The sequence below is a fragment of the Podarcis vaucheri genome (assembly GCF_965113315.1).
Source record: "Podarcis vaucheri genome assembly, chromosome: 10".
Taxonomy (NCBI): Eukaryota; Metazoa; Chordata; class Lepidosauria; order Squamata; family Lacertidae; genus Podarcis; species Podarcis vaucheri.
The window spans coordinates 38,197,660-38,220,953 of NC_138748.1; the positions used below are offsets into that span (position 1 = coordinate 38,197,660).

At 43.1% G+C, this 23,294-nt stretch overlaps 1 protein-coding gene across 1 annotated transcript in view; it reads right to left on the bottom strand.

The window, feature by feature from the left end:
* Nucleotides 1-23,294, bottom strand: part of LOC309542299 (uncharacterized protein) — a 137,251-nt gene that overhangs the window by 84,444 nt on the left and 29,513 nt on the right. The window lies entirely within an intron of this gene.

Here is a 23,294-nt window from a genome sequence, read left to right on the forward strand (position 1 = left end):
CAACAAACTAGCAATGGGAGGCCCCCCCAGGGCCAAATCTGGCCTCCTGAGGAATGTTAGCTGATTCCTTAGTTGCCAAGCCAGTGTCAAGGGGTGTATGTGGAAGAACGGGGGCAGGGCTAATGGGAGGGACTGGCATGCTTCTTGGGAGGACTGGGACTCACCACATGATACCTGGTCCTTAAACTGACCCTTCCTCAAACTTGTTGCTGGCCAAGGTGACCTAACAGGAACAGGGAGCCATTTTCAGACTAAGAAAACCACCATTCAGGAGTCTCCTGCCAGCGGTTAGTTAGGCCAGAGGCAAAAGTGAACAAATAAATGAATGCATTTTTTAAAATCTTTGTCCAGTAGGCTATTTTCTACACAGACACATACATCCCTCCATCTTGGCAACCAAGACCCATTATTAGAGTTGAAAGGCAGAGTCAGGTAAAAACACTAAAGGATCTCTGTCCAGTAGGCTATTTTCTACACAGACACATAGATCCTTCCATCTAGGCAACCAAGACCTATTATTAGAGTTGAAAGGTACAGTCAGGCAAAAACACTCAAGGATAGTACAAAGTGAGGCTGCTGAGTGGTGTGGCCTTGAGAGAATCCCAAGGGCCACGTAGGCCACATTTTGTGTTAGGATATTTCCGTTCCACCTTAAAAGGGAGCAGGCTTTGTGAGTCACAGAGTCTGCGCATTTCCTGTTCACAGGATGTTTATGTTTTCTGTTGCTTTCGTTTTCTCCCTGTGTCTGGAGACACTGATGCAGGCAGTCATGTTTTTCTTTGTTCTGATCAACGCTGAATAAAACTTGTAAATAATGCTCTCCTGCGTGCAACTTCTGCTGTGAATTATCTGCTTATAGAGTGTGCATGAGCTCTGGAATGTGGCAAGGTATTTCTAGAAACTCGTGTCGCTAATTGCTGATACTGTATCTACGGGAGATCGATGGATCGTCTGGCAGCCGGCTTGGGGGCCATGATGGACTTTGTCTCCTTGGCAGTATCCCAACATTTTGCTCCTCAGCCTGGGGTGTTCCATCCCTGATGCACTAGCAGTGGCAAGCTATGTTCAGCATCTTATTCCTCCCTGGCTTGGAACGATCAATTCACCTATCCATTTTAATTGATATTCATATATGCCTGCGGAGAAAATGCAACCAAGGAGCTGGGAAATCGACCTTTGTCCGGGAAGAGCTCTGTACACCAGCACATAAATATGCTGTTCCTCATCACACATTGCACAACTGGGGCTCAGCTCAGCTTAAGCTCTTGTACTTAAGACCTGTTGAGGCACTTGTTGAAAGGCACAAGGAGCAGCCAGTTGAAGCCGCTTGTCTCTCCTGGTGTTGCTGAGCGAAGAGGATAGCACAGAATAGGACTGCATCCCGTGTTCATGAGGAGAGCTTACTAAACTGTGAAGATTTCCAGCCAACTTGGAGCCAGGTGCTAGGAAAAGGAAAGGACTCCACTGGACACTCACATAATCAACTGCATTGTTCCTTTGTTGCATCTAGCCTAGAGGACTCATTTATTGAGTCCTCTGCTCTCCATGCAGGCATTATAACAGGGCATATACAACAGCCTTTCAGTCTGAATTGGTGCAACTTCTTCAGCTGGCTGTTTTTAGTTTCTGTCTCTGTTTTTCCAACCTTCAGATTGTTATTTCCCTTTTAAAGGACTTTATAATAAATCAGTAGAAAAGAAAAGAAAATCCCTGTGGGAGTAAGAGACTGTATTTTCCTACCAATCCCCCACCCCCGGTTTAAAACTCCCCACCTGCCACTTGACCAGCGAAAAGCTTGGATTCATCTCTGTCCTTCATTGCAGATTATGCGAAACTATTTAAATCTTGAGTGACAGTATTTACTAAAGCAGCTGTTGGGCTCTGCCACCAGTGTTGGGAGAAGAGGGGAGAAGATGCTTAGAGACAAGTTAATGGGGATATATATATATATTCTTTGGTAAAACCAGTGCTACATTTCGTCCAGGTAGGAACAAACAAAATAACAGCGCAGAAATAACATTGCGACAAATAAAGGGGTTGTTTTTAGAAACCCTCCCCCCCCCACACCGCCTTTTTGTTTGCTACTGTTTCTAGACTACAACGGCCTAGTTGCTTTCATTATCGTCACAGATGCAAACCGATGTAGGAGAAAGCCTCCCTCCCTCGCTGTCTCTCTCTCTCATTAATTTGTCCATGTCATTCATTTTAATACATTTCAGAGCAGGAGATTAAACTAGAGCAGCACTCTTGTTTTCAGTTAATCAAATATTTAACCATTTTGCTTTTTTAGACTGAAGTTGTACGGCTGACAATTACTGGCACCCAGAGTGGGCCTGAAAAATTCATGTTTTTGTTTTGAGTTGTAAAGAACCTGATAGTGTATTCACATATGCCCTAGAGGCGATTGCCTCCTACTAGGCTTGAAACCTACCTGAGCCAACTATCCGGATTTACTTAGGATACGAACTCTTTACTTAGCCCCTGCCCTGTGCCTAGTAAAGTATTGCTTCTGTTTTGCCATTTTAATTTTTGCTGCTGTTGATCTCCATCTGAGCAAAGTAGGATTCTTCAAGTCTCAGTTCCCTCTCCAGTTTCCTGAAAGTCCTGTATCTGAAAGGGTGGTGATGGTGGCAGTGACTCTAGATTCTAGTGCCCATATACAGAAATGCTAAGGATGTGGATTAGTTCAGGGAGTGAATTGGTATTGAAAGGGAAGGTCCAGTGGCAGCAGGACAAATGTTTGGTACTAGTCCTCCATCTCTGCCCCCCTCCAAGGAACAAAGGCATTTCTTCATTCCACACTGTTATACTCTCCTTAATCTCCCACCCTACTGCTGATAGCGGGTGCTTATGAGATGGAGGAGTGGGAAGACGAGAGGAATTGGAGCAGTTGCCCAATGCACTAGACAGGAAGTGGGGACAGTGGGGAGAGACTTTCCAAGGACCCACACAAACCTGGAGCTAGCCCTGTGAACGAGCATGATTTTCATTACTCCCATTCATACCATTCAGGGCCTTTCCTATTCTGCTGTGGTTGTGGCATTAGCAGAGCTGATTCCAGCAGCCACTCCTTTTGGCCCTCCATTTTATTTTCCTCAGAATTGCTCATATTTTGCATTGTTCTGAGGCATTCCAGGGAAGAAATCGTTAAGAGTTGCTATTTCACCCCCTCTTTTCCTGTCAAAAACAAGTTCTAGAGCAGAAGAAAGGGGGAAATCGATGAGTGTAAGCAAGAATAAATGAAACGGCAACAAAGGATTAATGCAAAGGAGTGCTCCGACTTTGATTTGTGAAATGGTGGTGGATACGCAACCTGTCAGCCACCACACACACTGTCAGATTAACCTGAGGCCTAAGCACTAGTCTTCATCCAGCCTAAAGGTACTAGCAGAGGGTGTGGATATTGCTCTCGAAGAACAGAATTTTGATTTTTATAACACTGATGTAGAAAGCCCATCAAGATGCACAATCTCGCAGAAAATTTTGACAGTAGTTAATACCACAATAGCCTATCTCTCCACATCCAGGAGGTGTCAAACTGTTTCCCCAATGTACATGATTGACTTGTGACTGACCATAACTATCTGTCAGCCAAGGCCCACCTAGGTCCTTAAAAGTTGGCTGTTGCCATTTTGTTCCTCAGAGTGCCTCAACTGGACTACCTATGCTGCTACATTACACGTGAGGAGACCAGAAGCTTGTTTGTAAGGAACTGCAATAGGATAGATACACCTGAGCAAAAATATTCTCTTTCTTTTTATACAGTGGTACCTCGGGTTAAGTACTTAATTCGTTCTGGAGGTCCGTTCTTAACCTGAAACTGTTCTTAACCTGAAGCACCACTTTAGCTAATGGGGCCTCCTACTGCCGCCACGCTGCTGGAGCACAATTTCTGTTCTCATCCTGAAGCAAAGTTCTTAACCGGAGGTGCTATTTCTGGGTTAGCGAAGTCTGTAACCTGAAGCATATGTAACCCAAGGTACCACTGTAGTAACATTCTGCTTTTACCTATGCCAGCCTGTCAGTTTTATGCTTAATAAACTTCTTCTAAAACTCAGAGGGTTATTCCAACCTCTCACATGCCTAGGCCCTTCTTTCATGCCACGTATGTATATGAGCAGAGTCTTAGGGAGATAAACAAGCTACTTTGGTTATCAGGAAGAGACAGGAATGCTGGATGTTATCTCCCTTATAAGTATTTGCATTGCATCTCCTGGAAGTACCTGAGGGGGTGGTGGGGGCAGTGACCAGAGAGCCTCAGGCATGACTAGCCTACCCAGACTGGCAGTTGTGGATGGAAGGGAACAAAAGGTCTTTACCTTCTCCCATTACAGTACAGGGTGAACCTGGCAAAACAGAAAGCTTTCACTTGCTGAATGTCTACTCCTGCTGCAATTTTTATGGCCACCAAAGGAATACCAGACAATAAAAGCAGCTACTCTTTTCTTTTTTCTTTTTTAGTGTCCAAAGTCAACGTTATCCATTCAGGTCACTGATCTAATCCTCCCCCAAACTCATGGTGCATCCTGAGCACATGCACAAATCTGGAACGGAACACAGAAAATCACTGTAAATAGCACTCTCATTTATCCAGTCTTGTTTTTCCACATAATTCTTGTATTCCTCGGGCCATCTGGATAATCTAAATTAATGATGCCGTATTGCATGCACTCACTGCTGCTGCAATCATTTCCTCCGCTGACAGTAGTGTAAAAGGAGAGATCTGGCATTTCACATGATTTCAAAGAAACGCTGCGCATTTTGAGGGGGGGTTAAGTGTGGCCGTTTCAGAATTCTCCACCAAAGTCATAGTCTCCAGAACAAAGGACTTGCTGCAAGCAACAAAGGCACCAGCAAATATGAACCTTAATGCAACATGAATTAATCATCCCTCTAAATCTTTTATTTAATAAGGTAAAAATTATGTGGTTAATTTTTAACTACCAAGAGGATTTCAGTCATTCAAGCAGCTATATTTACCATTTACCTGATTAAATTATGAATATGCAGCTCAAGCTTGTTGGATTCTGGAATGTTAAGTGGGCCAGGGGCTGGCTCCACAAAAACTCGAAGGCAGGACTGAAATCTGTGGCTTCCTATCTGGGCTGGGTTTCTGTTTCTCTATACTAGTTGCTGAGTTGTTTCCAGTTAAATATTAAATTAATCACATACACACACAGGTCCAGTTCTCCTCTTTCCGTTTGCAAACTCTGGTATTGAATATTCTGCAGACATACACTGCATGTCTAAATACTTTCCAAATAGAATCTGAATATACAATAGCTTCATTCCATACACACTTGATGTGCAATTTCTGATGTGGTAGCAAAGTGCTGGTGTTGGCAAGCAGAATAGGAGGTGTCGGTCTGAATCTACCATTTTGCTTTCAAGAAATATTGTGAGCATTTCCTTGATTCTAAATCTCCACCTTTCCTGTTTGCCACCACAATGTGTTCTACCCTGAGGAACTGTTCGGGGGTAGGAGGGAAGCACAGCCTTGCTCCTTCTGAAGGTAAAGATCCTTCTCCCATTGCTCCTTTTCTCCAGCAGAACTACTATAGTAGCAGTGCTTTAAAAAAATAAATGTTTAGGGGTACTCTCATTTTCCTACTCATATTGAAATACTGCCCCTCAATGAGGCCAAACTTAGATTCATAAAATGTTTAGGGGTATATGTACCCCTGCGTCCTCCCAGAAAAAAAAGCACTGACTAGTAGTATTATCTACCAACATAGCTCAACATTTTGATCATATTGACTGGAGTTATCAGGGTTCCTGGAGTCTTTAGACACTACCGATGCTAGTAGATTTTACAAGATCACATTCCAAGAGACTGGCTAGGTTGTTAATCCATGAGGCATGCTATGTGACGGAAATAGGGCAGATTAATCTCACCTCCCAGTGGTCTATCAGAATGTTTTCTAGTCAATGTTGTCAAGAGCAAACAAACAAAAAAGCAGACACCTATTAGACTTTTCCTCTTGCCCAGCAAGGAATAAGTTTTGCTACACTTCTCTACTGTTAGCACCTCGTACAATTCTGAAATAGGTATGAAATGTGCAGCTTGGAGTATTAACAGAAGAAGTGACAGATAGCTTCTACCTGCTGTGTCTTGGGAAGAGCAATAACAACACATATTTGAGTTTCCTGTTTTCTTACCATTAAAATATCAAAGTCCTTCTGTAACTTTGATCCTACTGACACGCAGCCTTAGTGATGAAAGGGAGAGCACAGAGTGGGATGTGTTGCGATAGTTTTGCTTCTTTCTTAATTCCTTCATCTCTATCTCTCTGCCCCCCCCCCTTCCTTTTCTGAACTGCTTGTTGCTTCAATGCATGTCAAGTTCAGGGAGAGTTCAGGCTCATCACTTGCATTGAAAATGATTGAAAACCTTCGGATTCTGTTTCATGGGGATGGTGCCCGGGCACTGTCGGGTAAGAATTGATATTTAATACTTGTGCCAGTCAGCTTGGAGCTTACACAAAGTACAGCTGAGCATTGCATATTTCAAAAGCTCGATATTATTTTGGCAACCTAGAAAACTAAAAGGAGGGAGACAGAACATTTTAAAAAGGTATTGGAGGTTATAACGTTCACGAGATGCTCTACCTTTGCCATGATACTGCTCACAAAATTCAGATCACCCTTTCAGGTCAGGGTGTTTTGTTTCCCCAAACAATGGAGTTGATACTTGTATAGCTATATCAATGCCATCACAGACAATAGACCAGAATATGCAGAGCAAAACCAAATAATAAATGCTAATCAAGGAACAGCTTTTCAAAGTGTTATTGGAAACTGATTTTTATTATTATTAAAAAAGGGGTGTTTAAAAGTGTATATTTAAAAAATAATAAACAAAATTGCAGTTCCCATATAGCAAGAAGTTTTTCAAAGGAAGCAGTCCCAGCCAGGGAGGAAAAAACAGATTCTAGCTACAAATTGCATCCCTGGAAGTATCAACAAACTATTCCATATGCAAGAAATGTAAGCATAACCTTTCTGCCTACATCAGTGGCAGGAAAAGTCCTGAGCTCTTATCATGTTTGGCATGTCCAGGAAACAGAGAGAGAGAGCGTCTTGATAGGCAATTCTTCCCTGCTTTCAATATAGCAGGACTGAGGCTGGATGCCAAAGCCTACATACTCATTTTGGAGTAGGGTAAAAATGGCTGGAAGAAGGGAAACCATTCAATAGCTAACCAATACCTCTGGTATATATACCCCAAGGTTACGGATGAAGTCCTCAAAGTACTGCAAGACCAACACAATGCCTTACATTCAGTGCAATGGGCAGAAGCCTGTGTGAAAGGGCTGGGATAGCAGTAGGGCAGTAGACTCCCTCCAGGAAGTGGTTTTGCCCACAAGCACTGTGGTAGAATGTCAAGAGAGCAGTGCCCCCTGTGTTTTACCTAGATGAGGTGGGGTTAAGGCAGACAGAAATTGTAGGTGAAGCAAATGGAAGCTACTTGGTTGACGCTAGATGACTAAGGACCAAGCTAGATGGTACATCTAGCAGGGAGCAATGTATCTGAAATAATGGCAGTGCATGGAACCCAGTTCTTACTGGGATAGCAGTGTGTGGGGAGGGGGGTGATTACCTCCCCCACAGGAATCAGAATGGAGATCTTCCCTCTGCCCAATGGCTGGGAGCTTTAGGAAAAAATCATTATATAACTGCAGTAGGACAGTGAAAAGTTATATCTCCCCTCGCTGCACACTGCCTTCCTGTAAGAACTGGGCTTGCCCACTCCCAGCCTTAATTTTTTTTAAGGCAAAACAGGACCAACCCAAAACATATTGCTTCCTGAGAAGAATAAGATTATTTCCCCTTCCTGTTCCATGCACAAAAGCCAACTGGTCTGGCAGCTGAAACTTACTTCAAGACTGCTGATGGGATAACATCCCCTGCTGCACTTGAGGCAGCAGACCAGATCAGAGAGCCCAGGACAGTCCATGTGGTAACAGAGCAAAATGGCTGGAGTACTTGAGAGGAACAGCTGGAAGCTACTGCTCCCAAGCCTGAGGTGATTGCCTCCTTCTGCCTAATGGTAGGATTGGCCCAGAGGGAAATAAGATACATAGTTGTCTGCTACATATTAAGCAAACATCTTGGCCACATCCGCACCATCCATTTAATGCACATTGCTTCCCCTGAAGTATCCTGGGAACAGTCATTTAGAAGAAGAAGAAGAAGAAGAGTTTGGATTTGATATCCCGCCTTTCACTCCCCTTCAGGAGTCTCAAAGCGGCTAACATTCTCCTTTCCCTTCCTCCCCCACAACAAACACTCTGTGAGGTGAGTGGGGCTGAGAGACTTCAAAGAAGTGTGACTGGCCCAAGGTCACCCAGCAGCTGCATGTGGAGGAGCGGAGACGCGAACCCGGTTACCCAGATTACGTGACTACCGCTCTTAACCACTACACCAACACATTTACCCCTCACAGAGCTACAACTCCCAGCACCCATAGTGAACTAAAGTTTCCTAGTTTGGCCCTAACTCCAACTAAAGTCCAGAAGGCTACAGGAGCACACCAATTACAGCATATGGCTAAACCTGCCACACCATCTTTGAGATGTCAGATGAATTGATTTCTAATGCTAGCTTTCAGCTGTGAGGCAAAAACAGGAGAGAATGCCTCAACGCATGCCTCTTCTTCAACAAGAGACACTTCTTTGACACTTGAGACATCCACTAGAAGGCAGAGTTAGAAGGCAGGTCATCTGTGTCAGAGACTGCACTTTCCAGTCAGATATGTCAAAATGCAAGTAGATAAATAGGTACCACTCCGGTGGGAAGGTAAACAGCGTTTCCGTGTGCTGCTCTGGTTCGCTAGAAGCGGCTTAGTCATGCTGGCCATGTGACCCAGAAGCTGTCTGTGGACAAACGCCGGCTCCCTTGGCCTATAGAGCAAGATGAGCGCGCAACCCCAGAGTTGGTCACGACTGGACCTAATGGCCAGGGGTCCCTTTACTTACTAGTACAACAAAAGGAAAACTGCAGCCAGTAGAGCCTAGGAAGCCACCCACATAAATCTTGCAACCCAGTGATGGGCCTTCATTGTACAACAGCAAAACACTAACCTAAGACAATAAGGCCACATAAATTACTGTGACTGAAAATTGTATTATTATGACTAAACAGGATTATCCAGGACTAGTCAGGCATGAGGAAGAAGGGAGGATGGCAGCCTTTCAATGAGTACTTTGGACAGCTGAAAACTGGAAGTACTTCTTGCTATATTTTCACAGAGCATTAACAAACAAGGACAGCCAAATATGTTTTGCTACCTGAGGCAAAAGCTAGATCATGGCATCCCTCTTCCATCTGCGGAAGAGGTGCCACAGGATTCTTACTTCACTTCAGCTCTGGCAACAGGATTGTGTCCTCCACTGCTCCTATGGACAAGAGGCTAACTGATGGGATTCAAGCAAGCCACATAGCACACCCAGCTCTTCCACCATCTTGGTATTGCCACCTGAGGCAACTAACCATCTCACTGTCTAATGGTAAGGCTGTCTCTGTTAAACAAAAGCAAGAAATCAACCCAATGTAAATTGATGGCTATAGAATAGTAAGCGTTGGTCAGAACAAAGAGAAAACATGACTGCCTGCTTCGATGTTCAGGCACAGAGAGAAAACAACAGCTATACACAAAACAGAAACATCCTGTGAGCAGGAAATACGCAGGCTGTGACACAACAACCTGCTCCCTTTTTAAGGTGGAATGGAAATATCCTAACAATATATGTATGTTATATCTTTTATTATCCCTGTTAACTTGACAACATGTCCAACAGATTTTCTTCAAATTCATCTGTGCCTTACTGAATAGGGGCCTAAATACGACGTTTTCCCTTTTCACGAGGCACCTTCTGAGAATGAAGGGGATTTAAAAATATAAAGAGCCATCGTAAGAGATCTTTATGATACTTGGATGACTCACTCATTTTTGAGGAAAACATCACTTTGTGTTGTGCAAACTCCACAGAGATGGTCTGATGGTATCTCTGTGTGACTTAAGTTCCTCCTAGTTTCCAGCATGTTTTGATTACATTAATGTGGGGGGTGGGGTACATAGCCAGCCTTATTATGAAGCCTTGCAGATGATCCTCCCACACCCCAGAATCTGCAGTATTTAGTCTCCATCCTTCTGCATCCTTACAAAAAAAATAAAATCCCTGGTCCTAAAAAGTAGAACAGAATTTTGACTATTCACTTCATGTCAATGTTTAAGGCTGCTGGAGCTCCAATGCATGTGAAAAGGAGCAAAAAGAAGGAATAGATCACTGCATTTGTGTACACAAAACATACACATCAGCTCTGGCAGCTTTTCCTTTTCCAAGCCCCTTAATCTCCTATGTTGCTGTAATATATACAGGCAGCAAGGACACAGATCTGCAGACCCTGGGAGCTGCTATGGTGTAACAGAGAAACCAGGGTCCTCATGCAAGTATCCCCTATTGTACCACCAGCAACATTTTCCCACAGACAAGATGTGCAACAAGGAAGCTGTTTTGTGGTCTTGCACAAGCTGGGCAATAAGCTACGGGCTGCCTAGCTTCAAATCCTTGGGGCCAGGGCATTAAACCTTCATCAGGTTTTCTCAAACCAAGAGATACTGCTTTGTTGATAGTCACGAGCAGATGACTAAGCAGCTCCTGTTATCTTTATTAGGCCTGGCTGGTCCAGACACCTCAAGCCCTCAGGCTGCAAATCACACATCGCTGTTTCCTTCTAGATTACGTTCCCCATTCAGCCCACTGGGGTTGCCCTTTATGCAAAACTTCCACCAATTTTCTGCTACTAATCTAACGTCTGTGGCATATTATTATTATTATTATTATTATTATTATTATTATATTTATTATTTATTATTTATTATTTATGCCCCATCTGGCTGGGTTTCCCCAGCCACTCTGGGCGGCTTCCAAAAGAATATTAAAATACTATGATACATCAAACATTAAAAGCTTCCCTAAACAGGGCTGCCTTCAGATGTCTTCTGTTCTCTTTGACATCTGGTGGGAGGGCGTTCCACAGGGAGGGCGCCACTACCGATAAGGCCCTCTGCCTGGTTCCCTGTAACTTGGCTTCTCGCAGCGAGGGAGCCGCCAGAAGGCCCTCGGTGCTGGACCTCAGTGTCCAGGTAGAACGATGGGGGTGGAGACGCTCCTTCAGGTATACTGGACCGAGGCCGTTTAGGGCTTTAAAGGTCAGCACCAACACTTTGAATTGTGCTCGGAAACGTACTGGGAGCCAATGTAGGTCTTTCAAGAAATAGACTATGGAACATCTGTGGCTACATCTGAACAGGCAGCCCTGTTCAGAGAAGTTTTTAATGTATGATATTTTAGTGTTTTTTGGTTTCTATGGAAGCCGCCCAGAGTGGCTGGGGAAACCCAGCCAGATGGGCGGGGTACAAATAATAAATTATTATTATTATTATTATTATTATTATTATTATTATTATTATCTGCCCGATACATTTAAAGCACTGTGGTATCATTTTAACCATCAATCATGGTTAGGGTTACCATAATTAAAAACGCTGAGCTTTTTGGGGGAACAAACCCAAATGTTTCTGCTGCTTTTCCCATCGCATTGCCATACATCTGAGTTTTCCCTGACCTTTTGCCATTTTGGCAAAATTACCCTGACACCATTTTTACACATGAAACCAGAACGTCAGGAATTTTCCTGACATATGGCAAACCTAATCATGGTCCCCCCCAAAAAAAGAATCCTGGGAACTGTAGTTTGTTAAGGGTGCAGAGATTTACTAGGCAATCCCTAGTTCCCTCGCAGAGCTCCAATTTCAAGAGTAGTTTACCGGTCAATCCCTCTTCCCCAGGGAGCTCTGGAAATTGTACTTATGTGACAGGTCTGGCAGGGGGTCTCCTAACAACTCTCAGAAGCCTTAACTAACTACAGTTCCCAGAATTATTTGGGGAAGCCATGATTACTAACAAGGAATCCTAGTGCTTTATAATGCAGATGTGGCCTTTGACCCTGCATGGGTTCTTCTGAACCACCCTGCTATATTTTTGAGCAAATGAATGAAAATGGGTATGAAGGCCATGCGGGAAGATCACACTTGCCCCAAAGCAGACTTCCTTTTCCTTTATATAAAAACACTTATAAGAGTGATACTGAAATGTTGCACAGCCCCAAAGTGATGCAGATGCAAATATATTCCAGCCAGGAGAGAAAAAGAGAAATCTAACAGCTTCACTCCCCCTGCCCATTTGGACACCGTGTGCCCGAACTTCCTATGTATATATGTGCATCTTATATAGCTATATAAACATATACTTATTTATTCATTTTCATAAATTCACTTCACTGTTTGACTACATCCTCTTACTGCATATGGCAATTAAGAGTCAATGACCTTTTGCACTACTTCTACCCTGGTTCTCAAAGGAGCTATTATGTGGCTGGTTGGGACAGCACAAGTCTAGTCCTGTTTGAGTCAGCATGTCTGCTGCAGGAAAAACACTACAAAACTCTCTCAGTGTAGCCAAGCTCATTTTGTTTTTGTTAGGAAAGGTCAAGGCAGCGATGGAGAGAGGAGAAAGTCAGCCAGTGTTTGGAATCCGTCCCACTTCAGCAATACTTCCCCTTTCTCCAGGGTAAACAAACTACCTTTCATTATCTGGCACACCAAGTTTATTGAACAGGGGGCCTAAGTGTTAAAATGCAGGTTTCACATATAAGGAAATTGCACAAGCACCTTAACTACAGTTACCAAAGGTTCTTAAACGCCTTGAGCTATATCAGCAGCACTAAAATTCATCTTTTAAAAATATTAAACTTCAATGCAGACCTTGTGCTCGTTTTGTGAAATGCTGTTTGGTTTCCCTCCAGTGGCTATGAGAAAGAAATCTCTCATCGGTAGCTTGCAAAATATTCTATTTGTAAACTTTTCAGAAAAGATAGGAATTTTTATTCTATTTTTACTAAAATGAGACTATCGAATTTGGGGGGGGGGAGTGAGGGGCTGTTTAAATAGAGGCTACCCACAGAACAGAAGCCACATCCCTGCCCTTTAGGTGCAAAGAACAGGGACCAGACAATCTTCAAGCACTAAGTGGAATGGGGGATTTGCACTGCTATAGAAACAGAAGCCTAGGATGTATGCTTTGCTGCTACCTGGTAGGGATGTGGGAGAAAATTGATTTTGTTTGCATATTAATGAGAAATTCCTTGATTTTGTACTTTTCATTTGAATCAAAACATGGTTATTCTTTGAAATTCGCACTACTCCAAATTTTGTGATGTGGGTCTCCAAACAAAGTGTACAAAAATGCATCTATTTAGGTGAAAGTGTGCATTAAAAATGAATATTTTGGTGTAACTAACATTGTATTGAGGAGTATTGCTAGCAAAAATGTGCATGTTAGTGAAAATTCTATACAAAACTATAGTTATTTGGAGGCATTCATGCTAAGATGCTGATGATTACGCATGAGGATTCATTTATTTAAAAGACTGTAATTGCTGCAGAAATGTGAAGAAGTCAATAATGGGAAAACAAGAAATTGAAATTGACAGATTCATTCACCTCCACTACCAATGGATAGCTCAGTTGGTTAGAGCATGGTGCTGACAACCCCAAGGTCACAGGTTTGATCCCCTACGGGACTGCTACATATTCCTGTATTGCAGAGGGTTGAACTAGATGATCCCTTCCAACTCTATAACTCTACGATACCCAGCCACTATCTTTGTTCATTGATGAACAGTGGTAGTCAAACAGCAGGTCTCCTTTCCTACCCATAACAGATCAAACTACACAAGTCTTTGCCCATGGAGGCTACTCCTGGTCCAGGCATAAGTAGCCGACATGAAGGGACCTTGATAATGAGATTCCCTGTTGGGTTAGAAGGTCGCACCAAGACCCAGGTTCACTCAACGATGAAGCTCACGGAGTCACCTTGACCAGTCACTGTCTCTCAGCCTAACGTACTCCACAGGGTTGTTGTGAGGATAATGTGGAGAGGAGTGGGGAAACCATGGCTTGAACTCTTTGGAAAAAAGACAGTATATAAATGTAGCAAATGAATAAATGTAAGCAGAAGCAGGACAGGTTAGGGAGAGGTCTGGAGGACCTCATTTGGCCCCTTAGCCTCGGGTTCCAGGCTAAGGGGCCAAATGTGTTGTAGTGTGAGAGCCAGTGTGGTGTAGTTGTTAAGAGCGGTGGACTCGTAATCTGGTAAACCGGGTTCACTTCTCCGCTCCTCCACATGCAGCTGCTGGGTGACCTTGGGCTAGTCACAGTTTTCTGAAGTCTCTCAGCCCCACTCACCTCACAGAGTGTTTGTTGTGGGAGAGGAAAGGAAAGGAGAACGTTAGCCACTTTGAGACTCCTTCGGGTAGTGATAAAGCGGGGTATCAAATCCAAACTCTTCACCTCTGCCCTGTGAACTGATTGGTATTTAGAACCAGCATTCTGTGTCCAAGCAGATGCCCATGGGAAACCCACAATCAGGGCATGAGCATAGTAATAAGGTGTGACTTTCACTTTATGAGCACAGCACAGGGCATTTCGCCCAATATTGTAGAGTTTGAGCCCTGCACATTTATGTCCTTGATGTTAGCTCAGGTCAAGGCCAGTCAGTACTATCCCACTAGCCTACTTGGAAAAAGACTTGATGGCTGCAACCTGGTTGGCAGCTCCTAAAATTCAGAAGCATGCACAAGAAAGACGGGTGCAGATCAGAAGTGTCTGGTTTGGCTTGTCAGATCCCCGCTCAATGATAATCTTCATATTAAAAGCCATCAAACCACATAAGTGCACCCATGAACAAGATCTTGGTGGCTTTCTGCTAGAACTGCTGCCTCAGCCCTTTCCTATACCACATTCCCATCCTGCGTTAGCATAAACTACTGATTCCATATGACTGATACTTAATTACTCATAGCAATGAAGACATGATAACCAGCAGCAGCTGTGTCATTGGCCAGCTTTTGATATGAAGCCAGAGGATACAGAGTATGGGAAGAGAGTCATATTTCCCCAAAGCTCTGAGCAGGGAACCTTCTGGAATATATTCATGTTCAAAGTGCTGAGAAACATACGGCTTATTCCATTTCCCTTTTTGTTTTAGTTCTGTTGTCAACTGATGCTGTAACATTCCCAAACTCAACTGTTCTCAATTGACAGGCTGACATAAGCACACTACAAGCACTGGATATTTGTTGTGAAAATGTAGTGATGTGATACTGGGGTTCCCTTAACCATGTTGAAACCTCCTTGCTTTGTGCTTGGCTTTGTGATTAACCCAACAGGGAATCCCATTATCAAGGTCCCTTCATGTCGGCTACTTATGCCTGGACCAGGAGTAGCCTCCATGGGCAAAGACTTGTCTAGTTTGATCTGTTATGGGTAGGAAAGGAGAGCTGCTGTTTGACTACCACTGTTCATCGATGAACAAAGATAGTGGCTGGGTATCGTAGAGTTGGAAGGGGAACATCTAGTTCAACCCCCTGCAATGCAGGAATATATGATTGGCTATATAAGGACCCACACCCATTGGTCATGCTGGGTGGGAGCCGGTGCCCCCCATTTGGAGGGCACCATGTTGGCTACCTCTGCACAAAATCATGGTTTGAGCTGGAGAGCAGATATTAGCATCCTAGGAGAGAGGGAGGCAGCTGTTGTGATCTCTTGGCTGAGCTACATACAGGCCCTGCACCTGGGCATTCCTGTCCATGCCCCCAAAGGGCTTGCCGCCTCTACCGCTTGTGGCATCTCTGCCACAGATTGGCAACCAATGGCCACACACCGAGAAAAATCATCCGGGGGGGGGGGACACCCTCTGTTTTCAAGATAAAGCCACAAAGGGACCAGAGTCGGTGTTTAGGTTTTTGATAGTCCACACACAACGGCACATGCACTCTTACAGCCTGCAAAAAAAGTTATTTGCCTGCAAAATAAAGTAGCCTGGTGGGTGCTGTCAGAAGAAGAACAGAGAGCAGCATTTCTGTGCTAGAAGTGGAAGAGGCTGCTTCTGTCCTCTGGTGCTGGAAGCTGAGGAGCGACAGAGTACTCTGCTACCAGTCTGCTCACTAACCTGCACACAGCTCTGCAAGGCTGACGAAAAATGAATAAATGAAATAGCCACAAATGTCCTGCTCTGTAACAAGAAAACCTGAAAGCTTCACTAATGGCTTTGTCCTCCAATCTACCATGCAAGCCATTCATTGTTCATTGTCGCAACTTGTGGTTTGGTGCTTGCATCAGCAAGATGGTGATGTTTGTCTGGCATGACAGTGTAAGTTGTCACCACCATGCTAGCAACACTGTCAGATGATGCATAACAGTAACATTCACAAGTATTATGTTGCACTGAAATGAATGGAGAAGGGGGAAGTTAAGAGTAGGAACAGGACAGGATGGGAGTCTGTCCATCCATTAAAGCCTTTTAGCAACCACAAGAACTGGGCATGTTGATGCATAGTTATACTAAAATGGAAACAATTTATGGGTTTGCAAACAGCATAGTAAACTGCTCCCATTTGCTTCATTCAGAAGAGCCACATAACAATGCCAATACAACCTGTTGTGTGTGTTATTGCCTGTACTTTCTTTTTTAAAAGTCTATAGAATCTTGGGATATGCAAGAGATCACTTTCATATCTCAGAATTATTATCACTCTCACCATTTTGACACATACGTACATCAGTTCTATTTCCATAGCTTCACAGGCAATAATTACCATTCTCTGCTTTTGAAGATTACTAAAGGACAACTCTTTAACACTGTTTCTATCCATATAGTCATGGTGAACAAATTTTCCCTTCGACTTTAAGTTAGCAGTCACTGGAGTTGCCAAAGGGATTTTGCCCATTATCACTTTCAACACGTGAAAGTGTCTTAAGCCAGTCTATGGTTTTTACACAAAATCATAGCCTGATTACTCAGAGTGTTCTTGCAGTCACTTAAGATAAAGAAGTAGATGCAGCTTTGCAGGAAGTATGAGACCAAACTTGTCATTTACTGCCATTTATCCACTTTGCCAATGGACAGATTTGCACAACCTACCCTGATGACTGCAATTTTGCCTATCATAACATAATGGTTCTCTCTATGATGCTGTCTGTTCATCATATGCAGGAAGTAGCCATAAACAAGAGGGATGTTTGCATATTACAGGCTTACTGCCAGGTGAAGGGGATCTCAGAGTTGTAGCCTTCCTCCAAATGTTATAAGCATAAAACGTATTTCTTGGAAATAAAAGAATCCCCTTGCTTCCTCTTCGGATTTGGACCTCGTATGTGCCATGCTGCAAATGTAATTTGCAATTTGATTTTAAAGCCTCAGAAGATATTGGTTTCTGTTAGAAAACAATGCTTGAAAGATAAAATAAATTCATTTTAAAGACCTCACTGTTTTTCATTTTTTTTCCTATAGAGATTTAGAAGCACGCATGTCTGTTCTCCCCCGCCCCGTCTCCCACTTCACTGCAAAAAGCCTAACATAGCAAAGCTCTTAACTGCATCACAGCCATGAAATAACAAGTTGATTTGATGAAAGTGGCACGGCTGCCTAGAGACCTGGGAAGAAAAATTGACATTTAAGCTCACAAATTCTGACTTGTATCCCATAAAGTTTCCAAGCTCACATCAGAGCTGTTAGAAATAAATAATAAAACGGAAAAAAGGGGGGAAACACATGCCTTTTAAACTGGTAGATATGATCTGAAAGTCACAAAGCTATGGAGCACATACAGTAATAAATTCCATAGGTCACCATGTCTAAGGCACATCTGAGCTATATGCTGTATGTCCGTCACTCTAGGGTTATGTAATCAAACCCCAGAGGCCTCACCCTAGAGCAAAACTGCTCCAAACCTGTAAAAAGAAAACCCAATTTCTCCAGCTAAGAATAATTCATATCTATATAGGCATTTATTCTGTACCAAATTGATCAAACCAAATTGATCCACACTGAAAATCACTCCTGGTAGAGTTCTCTCTTTTTAAAAAATAAAATAAAATCACATTTGAGCATCAGTTCTGTTTTTCTTGAATGACTTAAAAAAAACTTTCTGAGCCACTTGCTCCATTTTCTTACTGGTGACAAGTTACTGTAGTTTAGCCAGTTTGGAAACATTATATAATTATCTGTCTACTGGAATAGAAAGCATAAAACCAGTCCACAGGGGGCATTGAACAAGTGTCGGATCATCTCAGTTTCAATCTCATCACTGTCTATAGATCCTAGGAAGAGTTCACATCAAATTCTGTTTATTTTGATTTTCTTAATGATACCTTCAACTTCAGCTCCAGGCACTTTTCGTGTAATTTCAGGCAACACATCTTTACTCCAGAAACTCTGTGCACACTCTGAGTACCACAAAAGAGCCACAAAATTAAATCTCGTTTAATTACTTTACCGTATTTATTTAATTTCTATATTGCCCGTCATCCAAGGATCACAGGGGTGGTTGACAGTATCTGGCCCAAAAAAGGGAATGTGTCAGACCATCTACTTAACAAAAGAAACTGGGGGCTGAATGTGCTTACTTATGTAATGAAAGCGTAATGAAAGGGTCGAACTGTATGTGCGATTAACATCCCTAAAAAACTGTTTATGTTTCACTGCATAAATGAATGACAGGGGGAAATACTACTGTTTGTTGGATGAGACAAAGGGGGACAGGACTTGGGACCACACGAGGATGGCAAAGTAGGGATTCACACATCCCTAGTCTACAGAAATTCTTACCTCCGGTTGGCATGTAACCCTATACACAGCCAGCAGAGGAGAGGGAAGGGGAATAGGGCTGCGTTGCAGCCACACCACCCTCCTTTCTGACCTCCACACATAGGGCAATGCCATGTTTGGCTTTTACGTTAAAGGGTCGTTACTCTTTTGAAGCCTAAAGATGCAATAGGTAAAATAAATGCATGGATTTGTACAGTCCTGTTTGTCTCCACCACTTTCTTCTTTCTTCCGCCCTTCCGCAAGACCTATCACTAAAAGAAAAGCTTGCTGATTAATGTTCTGCCCCAACTTCACAGAGATACAATGATTACATTTCCTGGAGAAAGTTCCAGCCCTTTAAGCAGCCTAGAGCCACAACTGGTTTCATCAGGATTACGTGCGAGGGCTCCGGCTTTGTTATGATCTGCTCAAGCACATAGCGATTCCTATCAGGTTGCTTGCGAGAAACAGTCAAAGATCAGGTTTCTGACTTTGCAGTAAGGAACAGATGTGATTTTCCATGATGCATCGCTGGGTTAAATGAATCAATCAAAGGCGTGCAAAATACATGGTTTGGTTTGAAAATAACTGCAGGCCGTAAATGAAGCAACACTTCAATTCCACGATGAGTATCCTTTTCAGGCATGTTCACCCAAATCTTTGTGCCAACTGGTTGTTAAATGACCTCAGTGTGAAAGAAGCTAAGCGCATCTGTCAAAAGAAGAAGAAGAAGAAGAGTTTGGATTTGATATCCCGCCTTTCACTCCCCTTCAGGAGTCTCAAAGCGGCTAACAATCTCCTTTCCCTTCCTCCCCCACAACAAACACTCTGTGAGGTGAGTGGGGCTGAGAGACTGCACAGAAGTGTGACTGGCCCAAGGTCACCCAGCAGCTGCATGTGGAGGAGCGGAGACGCGAACCCGGTTTCCCAGATTACGTGACTACCGCTCTTAACCACTACACCACACTGGCTACTTATACTACAGTTCAAAAGATGGTTCCTGCACCTTTAACAGGTATGCAGAAGAGGGATTTGTGGCAAGTGCAGGTTGACATGCAACTATTAAAAACACAAAGGTTCTCTCCTTTGCATCTGGTCACCTAAGCAAAATGTGTGGTAGGGCATTATTGATTTCGAAGGTTATACTGACTCTGCTGTTTCACATCCGCATGGCAAAGGTGAGGTTGTCTGCTGTGCCAACTTCCATTGCATTTCTCTCCATCTGCCCATTTAATATCATCTAAGGTAGTTTCTAGATGACCTCTTTATTAAGCAGTCATTCTGATTTGTTTGCAAGGAGGTGGTGCAACAACAAATCTGCCAGCATGCAGTTGAATCCCACCTGTAAAAATCAAGACAGCCTGGAATCCTGAATTTAACAGCAAAGTTCCTTGCATATTTACTTGGAAATTGATGTGTTCAGTGGGGTTTGCTACTGTGAAAATGGACATAGGATCAGGTACATTATCGCCACTCAACATAGCTTCAGGTTGATGCTGGACTAGATGGCTCCCTGGGCTGATCCTGCAGGGATCTTATGTTTTGATGCTCTTAAATATCATGGCCAGTCAATTTGGTGCTGCCAGAGGAAGGACATTTCAGCAGACACATGTGGGGGCCTTCATGTTGAAATTGGCCTTCAGGTTTTGTCCATATCTGAAATTGAGACAGTTTCAGTGGTGGCTTAGTTCCCCCTGCTGTTATTGTACAGGACTTGGCTTGATGATCGTTTCAGGGGCGGAATCACTTCAAATGTTCAGGCTTGTAACTGTTTTTGCCCAAATAACAGGGCTGAGAGATAATTCATTTTGGAATGCGGTATAATTGTTTTGCTCGCATTTGCACTTCAGAAGATCAAGGCCTGGAGTCACCAGATGTTTTTCTGAACAGGATTTTTTGGCTGCTATCCTCAGAGTGTTATGCAGAGAGTGGTGGATGGGGAGAACAGGTAAAGCAAGAGGCTCCAGTCTTGCTTCACTCAACCTTCAAGCCATGGTGGGTAGCTAAGAAACGGGAGGGAAAGCGATCAAGAGGCAGCAAACAAGGAATGGCATAAAGCTGGATATTGGGTCTCTGAAAGGCATAGGATTCCCTTTCTTCCATTTTCTAGTGAAAACAACAATAACGTCATACTAAATCTGAACAACAAAACCTTTCTTTACCTTCCATAGCTGCTTATTAATTTTTGATAGCTTGATTATACAAATAAATGAAGTGTTTTGATTACAGAATTAGAATGCATATATCTTTATTTTCTGTCAGTACTAGCTCTTGTCAAGATTGCCAGATATTTGACTGAAAAGATAAGCTGTGCTTCTTCACAGAAACAATACCCAGATATGTAGAATGCTGATGTGTGTTGTAATCGACTTATTGTGGATTTAAATTTTGTTGAATGTTTTATAGAATTGTTTTTAATGATAATTGCATTATTCTATTTATTTTACAGTCAAGCAATGTATACATTTTATAAAATAAATATAAATAAGTAAACAAAATAAGAGATTTATTTATTGCATTGCATTTCAACGGAAGCACAGTTGGTTTGATCCCTTGTTTGCAGGTGCCATCTATGTCTTCCAAGTCCCTTTTCTAGGTTTAATGGGCTGCAGTTTCTCTATCTGTGGACTTCCCATCTGCTCCAGCCTTAGGTCCCCAGATGTTGCTGGACTACAACTCCCTTCATCCCTGCCCAGTGGCATGTTGCCTGGGGAAGATGGGGGTTGTAGTTCAACAACCAGGGAGCCCACATTTGGGGATGGTTGACATGTAGATGTGGGCTGCTTGCAGCACTGGGATAAAGGCTCTTTCTTCCCTGCCAGTCAAACATTGCCCTCTGACCCTTTGCTTGCTCCTTTTTCTCCAGTTTCTAGCTCACATAACAGCAAACTCTGCCCTCCAGCTCAGGCATTATTCTTCCAACTATTTGACAGCTGGAGGAAGGGCCCCACTCAATTGGTATCTGGCACAGAAGCACCTTTCCTTTATTCTCTTAATGGCCCATCACCTAGGGAGTTACCTCATCAGGAAGCTAGCCTGGCTTGATTAGCGTTTAACTCTTTCTAGGATTATAGGGGCCTCACATCCACAAACTCATAACAATATTCTCTTCCCCCAGAATCAGCACAGAAGCATAGCTGACTAGTGGAGGAGGGTTGGGTGGAAGGAGTGATCTATACTTCCTCAACTAGTCTTCCTGGTTAAAACAACAACAACAGAGTTTCATTCGCCTAAAGGTTTCCACTGGTACCTCTGGTTACAAACTTAATTCATTTCAGAGGTCCGTTCTTAACCTGAAACTGTTCTTAACCTGAGATAACACTTTAGCTAATGGGGCCTCCCGCTGCTGCCGCATGATTTCTGTTCTCATCTTGAGGTAAAGTTCTTAACCCGAGGTACTACTTCCGGGTTAACAGAGTCTGTAACCTGAAGTGTTTGTAACCCAAGGTGTTCATAACCCGAGGTACCACTGCAGTAGTCTGTGATTCTAAACTGGCTGTTAAGGAGGGACCTTCTATCCTCTGCAATCAGCATGGAAACACAGGCTGCTAGTTATCTAAAACATTTCAGGCTAGTAAATTTTCTGGGTTTATTTTTAAGGCTGCAGTAAATGGATGCACATGAAAATCACAGACAAAGTGAATGGGTCCCGTGAAGAACATAAGAAATAGTGGCTGTTATTATGGAAAGAGCAGTACAATATGTAGCAAGACATAAAAGCTCATGTGAAATGAATTACAACAATGCTACATAAAAACACCTGCAAGATAGACTAGTATAGTAGTAAAAAACACAGCATTCCTCTTGGAAAGTGAATATTGTGGATGAAAAATTCCAGTGCTTCCTTCTCTCTCTCTCTCTCTCTCTCTCTCTCTCTCTCACACACACACACACACACACACACACATGCCAGTCCACAGAATCAATGCTGCTGAATCTGAGTAAATGAATGGCAGGCAGAAAAGAGCCTTGAGCAACAAGCGCTAGAGCGGGAGGTCAGGGGCCCACAACTGATCCCTGTGTGAGAAGAGGGGTGCTAACAAGTCCACAAGTCTGTCCCTATTTCCATTTGCGAAATGTTAAGAGGCCACGAGACAGCTCGCATTTGTCTCAAAGCCCTTGACAGCTCTGTAAATCAGTCATTCTTTCTGGTACCAGCCTTTATTCTCTGCAACAACACCCACCAACCCCCCCCCCCCCAAAAAAAGAGAGAAGACAACAGAAAGGTTTGTAAAATTGAAAATAATGAAGATGTTTTAAGGAACTGGCATCTGTTCATAGATATTCCGCCGAGTAAAAGAGATGCTAAATGCACCGGATGAATTATTCATTGTGAATTATTCATTTAGCTCTTGCTTGTGGCACAAAGCGCCAAACCACTCCAGCCTAACTAGAAGTTTCCCATTGAGGGCCCATTATAAGCGTTGTCTCTCATTTCTACTATCCCATCCAAAGTCCCATTTTCAAAAAGAAAAGGAGGAAAATTTAGCACCACTGCTTACTACCGATTAAATCTAGTAATTTTTAAAATATTTTTTTAAAGACGCAGATCGATGTAAATCCTGTTTACATGTGACT